Raw genomic sequence first — 9,373 nt, 5'->3', positions numbered from 1 at the left:
GAATGGATTTACTAAAGAAACACTGATCATTTTGGCAGAAGAGTAATCCAGCATGAAATGAGATAAAATGTAAAATTCATAAAGACGGAACAAATGAACTATTTTTCATAGTAAATTGACATTTTTTCTTGCCAAATACCTTTATTTGTTCACCACTGGTGATTCAGATTTTCCTCATAAATGATTTTCTGTTGTTGTTTCTAGATTTTCAGTGTCTGTGAAAGTGTTGCTGAAAAGTTTTGAGGATTTTTCTAACAAAAGCACGAGAGCATTTACTCCACGCACGGCCTCACGTGATCAGCTTTGCCTGTTTGTGCGGCACAGATGGAGCGTCTGCTGCTGCTTCTCGCCGCCTGCGCAGCTGACTGAAGGAGTGCTGTGGCCTTTGCTAAAAGGTTTATCGTGGTATTGTTTAAGTAGATTCTGCTCAGTTCAAATAAGGTTAGTACCAAAGCGACAGCCAGCTATCTTAACCAATACAGGTATTAGACGTAATGCGCTCTTCCTAGAAAGCTGCACCATCTAAGTAGTGGTTCATTCTGGGACAACTGCTTTTGCTGAACTCCAGAAATCACTGAAAACAGAACAGCAAGAGCATAACTGGGTTTATTCACTGAAGCCATAACATTTGGTTCAAGTCTATGAACTTTGCTTTTTTGTTCAAATGCCATCTGATATTTACCGTTTGGTGACCTCATTTTAAGTTTTTTAAACACAAACCATTCTAAAAAAACAAACAAGTAAACTTAAAATTCATGTTAGTTAAAGATATTTTATATTTACATGAGTTATTTTTTTAAATTTTGACATTTGTAAAGTGCTCCACTTGGTGCTTTTATTATGAAATTCCATACTATATTTCTAGACTTGTTATAGAGGTTTTTTTAATAAACTGAATTTTTACAGCTAAATGCTCAGGTAAAACCAGAAGTGTGACGTTTTCTGATTTCCAGGATTTTGACCTGCGGCTGCTGTGAGTTCAGGCGGTTTCTTGTGCAACGGTCATTATATCAGTGAACGCTCCAAACGAGACTACGCACGGTGCTGCAGTTTAGTGGAAAGATCTGCCCCGCCGTTAGGTAGCAGTAATTCTATTAACAAAATAAGGTTAAAGCCATCTATCTGTCTTATGCTCTCAGTAGAACTGTTTGTGTAAGAAATGGCCTCGCTTACTGCAGGACAAATGACTTCAGCTTTAAATCTGTGATGGAGTCAATATGTTTTTAATTGGTTTCCTTTATTAAATCCTGTCCTTGAGTGAAACTGCTGGGATGTACACTGCATCAGGTCAACCTTGCTGGTACCGGCTTGGACCCCTTTAGCCTTCAGAACCGCCTTAATCCTTGGTGGCATAGATTCAACACGGTTCTGGAAACATTCCTCAGACTTTGGTCCATGTTGACATGACAGCATCAGTTGCTGCAGATTTGTCTGCTGAACATCCATGATGCTGGTCTCCCGTTCCACCACATCCCAAAGGTTCTCTATTGGGTTTTGGTGACTGTGGAGGCGTTTGAGTCCAGAGAACTCATCGTCATGTTCTAGAAACCAGTCTGAGATGATTCCAGCTTTGTGACATGGAGCTTTATCCTGCTGGAAGCAGCATCAGAAGATGGTCCACTGTGGTCAGAAAGGGATGGACATGGTCAGTAACAATACTCAGGTAGGCCGTGGCGTTGTAACCATGCCCCACACCATGACACCACCACCTACCGGCCGTGGTGCAGCGGTAGGGCGGTCGACCCATGATCGTAAGATTGCAGGTTCGATTCCCGCCTTGCACGCCCATGTGTCGAAGTGTCCTTGGGCAAGACACTGAACCCCACCTTGCCTCTGGTGGGAGGTTGGCGCCAGTGTTCGGCAGCGGAGCCGCCGCCAGTGTGTGAATGTGTGTGTGACTGTAAAGACGGTAGAAAGCGCTATATAAGTATACGCCGTTTACCATTTTGCCACCAGCCTGAACCGTTGATACAAGGCAGGAGGGATCCATGCTTTCATGTTGTTGAGGCCAGATTCTGACCCAACCATCTGAATGTGGCAGAGACTCATCACACCAGACAACGTTTTTCCATCTTCTATGATGGAAAAACAGAAAAAACTTTGGTGAGTCTGTGTGAAATGTAGGCAAAAATGTGTCTCCTACTTCCCTTTACTCACCCATGCGTGTTGTAGACGTGTTGCTATGACCCGGTATTCACAGCACGCCTGTAGAAAAAGATAAGCATAAACATTTTCCTCTACGAGCTCCAGGACCTTAAGATGTTGTGCAGGCCGCCTGCGTACCCCGTACAGGTTTGCCCATTCCCCCCGCATCCATCTGTAAGGGCATTTGTGTCTATTCATCTCCTCAGGACTGAAGTCAGTGAAATACGCCTGAATGATGTCATCTGTGGTCTGAAAGCAGACATGATGGAGTCCATGCAGACATGATGGAGTCCATGCAGACATGATGGAGTCCGTGCAGACATGATGGAGTCCATGCAGACATGATGGAGTCCATGCAGACATGATGGAGTCCGTGCAGACATGATGGAGTCCCTGCAGACATGAAGGAGTCCCTGCAGACATGACGGAGTCCGTGCAGACATGACGGAGTCCGTGCAGACATGACGGAGTCCGTGCAGACATGATGGAGTCCCTGCAGACATGATGGAGTCCGTGCAGACATGATGGAGTCCGTGCAGACATGATGGAGTCCGTGCAGACATGACGGAGTCCGTGCAGACATGATGGAGTCCGTGCAGACATGATGGAGTCCGTGCAGACATGATGGAGTCCGTGCAGACATGATGGAGTCCGTGCAGACATGATGGAGTCCGTGCAGACATGATGGAGTCCGTGCAGACATGATGGAGTCCGTGCAGACATGATGGAGTCCGTGCAGACATGATGGAGTCCGTGCAGACATGATGGAGTCCCTGCAGACATGATGGAGTCCATGCAAACATGATGGAGTCCGTGCAGACATGATGGAGTCCGTGCAGACATGATGGAGTCCATGCAGACATGATGGAGTCCGTGCAGACATGATGGAGTCCCTGCAGACATGATGGAGTCCGTGCAGACATGATGGAGTCCGTGCAGACATGATGGAGTCCGTGCAGACATGATGGAGTCCGTGCAGACATGATGGAGTCCGTGCAGACATGATGGAGTCCGTGCAGACATGATGGAGTCCCTGCAGACATGATGGAGTCCCTGCAGACATGATGGAGTCCGTGCAGACATGATGGAGTCCGTGCAGACGTGATGGAGTCCGTGCAGACATGATGGAGTCCGTGCAGACATGATGGAGTCCCTGCAGACGTGATGGAGTCCATGCAGACATGATGGAGTCCGTGCAGACATGATGGAGTCCGTGCAGACATGATGGAGTCCCTGCAGACATGATGGAGTCCGTGCAGACATGATGGAGTCCGTGCAGACATGATGGAGTCCGTGCAGACATGATGGAGTCCGTGCAGACATGATGGAGTCCGTGCAGACATGATGGAGTCCGTGCAGACATGATGGAGTCCCTGCAGACATGATGGAGTCCGTGCAGACATGATGGAGTCCGTGCAGACATGATGGAGTCCGTGCAGACATGATGGAGTCCGTGCAGACATGATGGAGTCCGTGCAGACATGATGGAGTCCCTGCAGACATGATGGAGTCCGTGCAGACATGATGGAGTCCGTGCAGACATGATGGAGTCCGTGCAGACATGATGGAGTCCGTGCAGACATGATGGAGTCCGTGCAGACATGATGGAGTCCCTGCAGACATGATGGAGTCCGTGCAGACATGATGGAGTCCGTGCAGACATGATGGAGTCCGTGCAGACATGATGGAGTCCCTGCAGACATGATGGAGTCCGTGCAGACATGATGGAGTCCCTGCAGACATGAAGGAGTCCCTGCAGACATGACGGAGTCCGTGCAGACATGACGGAGTCCGTGCAGACATGACGGAGTCCGTGCAGACATGACGGAGTCCGTGCAGACATGACGGAGTCCGTGCAGACATGACGGAGTCCCTGCAGACATGAAGGAGTCCCTGCAGACATGACGGAGTCCGTGCAGACATGACGGAGTCCGTGCAGACATGACGGAGTCCGTGCAGACATGACGGAGTCCGTGCAGACATGACGGAGTCCTTGCAGACATGACGGAGTCCGTGCAGACATGACGGAGTCCTTGCAGACATGACGGAGTCCGTGCAGACATGACGGAGTCCGTGCAGACATGACGGAGTCCGTGCAGACATGACGGAGTCCGTGCAGACATGACGGAGTCCTTGCAGACATGACGGAGTCCATGCAGACATGACGGAGTCCCTGCAGACATGACGGAGTCCGTGCAGACATGACGGAGTCCTTGCAGACATGACGGAGTCCATGCAGACATGACGGAGTCCCTGCAGACATGACGGAGTCCGTGCAGACATGACGGAGTCCATGCAGGATGACTGCGGACAGGTTGGGCATGTTTCTAGCTCTGCTGGACTTCATGAATCCCTAAAATAATTGTTTTTCATTTCTAGGCCACGCCTCCATGTCTGAAGTCCGTTCAGAGACGTTGACAGTGAACGTTAAATTAGTGCCACATCTAGAATTCTATGGTCTCTGCTTCAGTTCTTGTAGATGGAAAACTCACAATTTACTGCTAAATCCCAGTTCCTGCCTTTACCCAGAACTACAAGCCGTAGACGGTGACCACAATGTGGAAAGTACTGATTTTTCTTTTAGAAACGGGTCATGTTTCTCTTTTTATGCATTTTCACCTATTTTTGTTAGATTAACTTATTTTTTTTTTTTTTTTTTTTTTTTTTTTTTTTTAACTTGTCCTGTCCAACAGCTAGGCAAACAGATGAGAGCTGAGGGCCTCTTGTGTTGGACATATTTTACTTTAACAAGAGGGATTATTCATCTTCAGACAAACCAAAGGTATGTCTGAATAAACCCCTTTTGTAATTGAGGCTAAACTTTATTGATTTCAATCATGTCTGAAAATCTTTGGATGTTGGACCGGACGGAAAAGGAAAGAGGGGAAGAAGAGAGAGGGACGTTAGAGAGAGAGGGGGGGTAGGAGGGTGATAATAGGAGGGGAAGGGGGATAAGACCATGAAGCAGCATAGAGCAGACAGGTTTACTGGTTGTTTATCATGACGGTACGGTTCAAATGTAGTACAAAAAGGGCGGGGCCTGTCCACACACACTCAAATGTTATAAACACACCTGCTGGCTGCAAAAATGTCCACATGTCAACATGTACACAAAACAGATAGTGTTCACACGCATACCTATGCCTTTAAACCAACTAGTGTGAAATCTTTCATTCATTCAATCATGCAAACTATTAGTGCAAAGGTGAGCTAACACCTGTGCTCAGGTGAGTGTTTATGTTCTTCTAAAATGGATGGTGGAATGTGAAAAGAAGGAGGAGGAGCGCCCAGCCACCCCCACACCCAGACCCCCGCCGCAGCAGCAGCGGCAGCCGGAATCCCCCCAACGCCACACGGGAACAGGCAGGGAACAACCGCCCCCCGGGCGACCAAGACCGCCACCCAGGCCAGGGCCAGCAGGACCGCCGTGAAGCCCCCAGAGCCAGAGAGCAGGGAGGCGCGGAGGGAAAGAGAGCGCCGCCCCAGCCCAACCAGGAAAGCAGCCCCCCTAATCCAAATCTGGTCCAAATCTGATCCTAATTAGATCCAAATCAGATCCAAATCTGGTCCAAATCTGGTCCGAATCTGCTTTAAATCTGGTCCAAGCGTCTTTAAACTTTTGCTCAAAAGCTTGGAAATGAGATCTGTAACTTGTTTTAAATAGTTTTTCAATTGTTGTGTGATTGTTTTTTATCTTTCTTTGGCTCCGTCCTGCTGTTGAGAAAGAGATAAGGTAATCTCACTTGGATTCTCTGGTTAAATTAAGCTTTAAAAAAAGAAAAGAAATAACTTTATTTGCAGGGGTAATGCCTGTTCTGCTAGCCAAGTAGGATATCAAACTATCAGAGGAGGTCTTTACCAAGGACAGACTACAGATTACTGAAGCTGCGTCCACAAGGCCGTCTGCAACGCGTTCAAGCAACTCCTTCCAATGAGGATTCTATGTAAACGTGGAATCGCGTCTTTCAAGCTTTCACGCAAGTTTCTACGACTGTTTTTGGACTCTATGTACCAGATGTCCCACTGCTGAACGCACGTTACCAGTTAAATCTGGTTAAACTTTGACCAATCCGGGACGTTTATTTGGTTAGTGTTCCTTTTACCAACCGTTTAAAAACCGATCATGAAAGAGAATTTTGAAAAAGTGGTTTGTGCCCGGTTGGATTTTTACGGCAAATATATCAGAATAGAGCTTCTGGAGAAAAAGCCTGGAGCAGCACCGCTTCAACATTTTTCACTAGGCCTCTTCCAACTGTGGGGGGCAGGCATGGGCCAGAAACAAAAGAAAAGAAGAAGAAGCCCCTCCCTGCTTGCCCGGTGTGAACACCATTCAGCGCGTTCTTGAACCTTTGTCACATTCTCAGTGAGAACATAGTACTAGAAAGACCAGAGAGTCTGTTGTTTCTGCAAACCAAATACTAATAATTCATTCAATTAAGCTTCAAGTGAACTTTCTGAACATTAAAATGTTATTATTTGTATTTCGTTCCATCTAAACCTTCAATTGTGAGTTTTGAGTTTCGGCATCATCTGAAGAAATTAAGAAAACAAACCAATACATTTGACATTAGGACAAATGTTCTCAACATGCTTTCAAAAGTCATGGAACGCGTTTCCATAACTTTGTGGTAAATAAATAAACCCATAGCTGCACCAATTTCATGAAAAAATGTGTTTAGTACAACTCCTGAAGGAAAACAACAAAGAAACTGTTGTCAAACTTTCCTTTACCCAGAGGTTCTGGTACAAATGCAAATGTCTAAACACTGAAATGGAAAATCTGTTTAATAAATCTAGATTATTATCCTGTTTATGTGTTATTTCTATTAAAGTTGAAGTACGAGTTTACATTTAATGCAATGTGAACTACAGTCTATGTATTACTGCAGGCTTTACTGTCTGGAGGAAAATTAGATACTACTAATCAAATCTGATGCTGACTTTTAACACGAGTATGACAGAAACGACCAGTTGAAGTCGATTGAGTCTTTACTGGAACACGGCAAAGCCGCCATTAAGCTGTTCATTTCCTCAGAAGCATCTCGGTCATGTTTCTGGAAGGTGGCGGCGGTAAAGCCAGCACCAGCCACTCAAAGGGCTGCGTGTGCTTTGGACGCGAGTTAACAGCAGACATCTTTACGGTCACATGAATTCCCTTCCCTGGCTCCCCATTGCCCCCCCCCCCCCCCCCCGCGCCTTTGCTAAGCTGACAGTACGCATTTACACGTTAGCCGCTTTTACTTCTAATAGGATCAGCGGGATTTACTTTTGTCATCTAATAAAACTAAGTAGCTTGACAACTATGCTACTCCTGCTTAATCAATTCATGCACAATTGAAATAAAACAGAGTTTTTAAAAGACTGGACATAAAAACTAACATTTGTAAAATCTGTTTTTAATTGCGCATTGCATCATCATGACTGTTTGGAAGTGAGTCATTTTGTCAGAGCTGATCACTACAAAGAGAAAATTTTCCCCCTTTTTTGGTAAATGTATAAATCTAAAATGTTTTTCATTCCTTAAATGTTTGTCATTACGTTTAGGAGTCAAGTTGTTGCCAGTTTTGTACGAAGCAGCGACTTTCTTTGATGAGAAAATAGCTGTTTTCATACATTGGTGGTATTGGTTTCAAATGTTTAAAGCTTTTAAACACCAAAATGTAAGATTTGTATTCAAATGAAATGAAAGTAAAAGGTGCCATTTCTATCCCAGGTGACCCCCCCCCCCCCAGGTGAAGACGTGGGTGCATGAGGGCTTTAGTCTCATCCGTTGCTGTGGAAACGAACCCATCGCTCCATCAGAATGTCTGCTTCTCTCACAAATGCTCACCTCAATCACCCACTTTTGCCTCAGCAGAGCGATTACTGATGAGAAGGAATACACAAACCCTCCAGTTCATAGATAAAGATTCCCCACTGGGTTTATTTTAAGGTGGGATCCAGTCATGGCGCTGTGCGCAGGCGGTTCGTTCTGTTGGAGGCCCTGGTTCAAATCCTGGTTGGGTTCTTTCAATGGAAGTTTCTCCTGGAGCTGCATGAGTTTCCCCCTGTTGTTGGCTTCCTCTTAAAGTCCTTAAATGAGTCATTGGTTACATTTTGATTGATTGGTGAGCCTCTAAGTGAACTGGCGGCCTGGCCGAGGTGTGCCCCGCCCCGCCTCCATCATGGAGTGACTTCTGCCACGCCTTGGACACTGCACAGGCAAATCTCTTTTGGACTTTTAGAGACGCGGCTGATTTATCCAGCCGACCAAAGACCTCCTGTCTTTACAGACACTCTCCCTCTTTCCTATCATGCATGATTTAAAGAAGCTTGCACGTAAAATGCCCCCCCCCCCCCCCCCCCATCTTTCTAGTCAATACTGGCAAATGGAGATTCACTTCTTTCTTCTTGGAAGCGTGGAAACTGTAAAGAAAACTAACTCAGACTGTATTCTACTGACAGTAGTGTCCCTCCATGAGGTTCCTGACTGGCTGTAATTCTCCTGCAACCCAAAGTCGTACCAAAACACTTTAACCGCTGTGCACCACAGAAAAACAATTGAAGTCAATAAGCTTAACCAGAATTTCTACCTAAATCTCTATCAAAAGTTGTATTTCAAATTTTCAAGACTATTTTCTCTGTTTTATGTAAGAAACAACAACAATAGTTTATTTGTATCTACCATAACCATAGCATCAATCCAAATCAGGCTGAAATAAGACTTTATGGCTCCAAATGGGTTTTGAGGAGTGAGAAATGGACGCGAATGGCTCTTTAAGCCATTTAACCTCTGACCTAAAACCTATTTCATACATTACAGCTGACTACCAGCACACACACTCCTAATGACATTTCTGATTGAGACACTCATGGATTGAAAAAAAGTCAAAGTTAACGCGTAGCCAGAGAAAAAAGAATCACTACGTTTATTTTTGACCTCCAGGGTTAGAATTTGTTGGTATGAAAACAACTAGGCAATAAATGAAAATGAGAAAACTGAATTTTCTGTTACATTTAAATGGAAAATACTGCTATTTGAACTGACAGGTCAAGCGTTTACCTCTTTAATAGCCTGACTGGATGAATTTTATTAACTGTCAGGTATGCTTGTTCTGGATTATTGCCAGTTTATTCTATTAAAAGATACTCCACTTTGCTTCAAATAAAATGTTTTTAATTTTATTATGATTTTTGGAAAGGCTTATAAGTTAATAAGACGAGACCACTGAGCTGCAGATCATCTTGA

The sequence above is a fragment of the Oryzias latipes genome, chromosome 4 (assembly GCF_002234675.1).
Source record: "Oryzias latipes chromosome 4, ASM223467v1".
NCBI lineage: Eukaryota > Metazoa > Chordata > Actinopteri > Beloniformes > Adrianichthyidae > Oryzias > Oryzias latipes.
Note: the sequence above shows the minus strand (reverse complement) of the source record.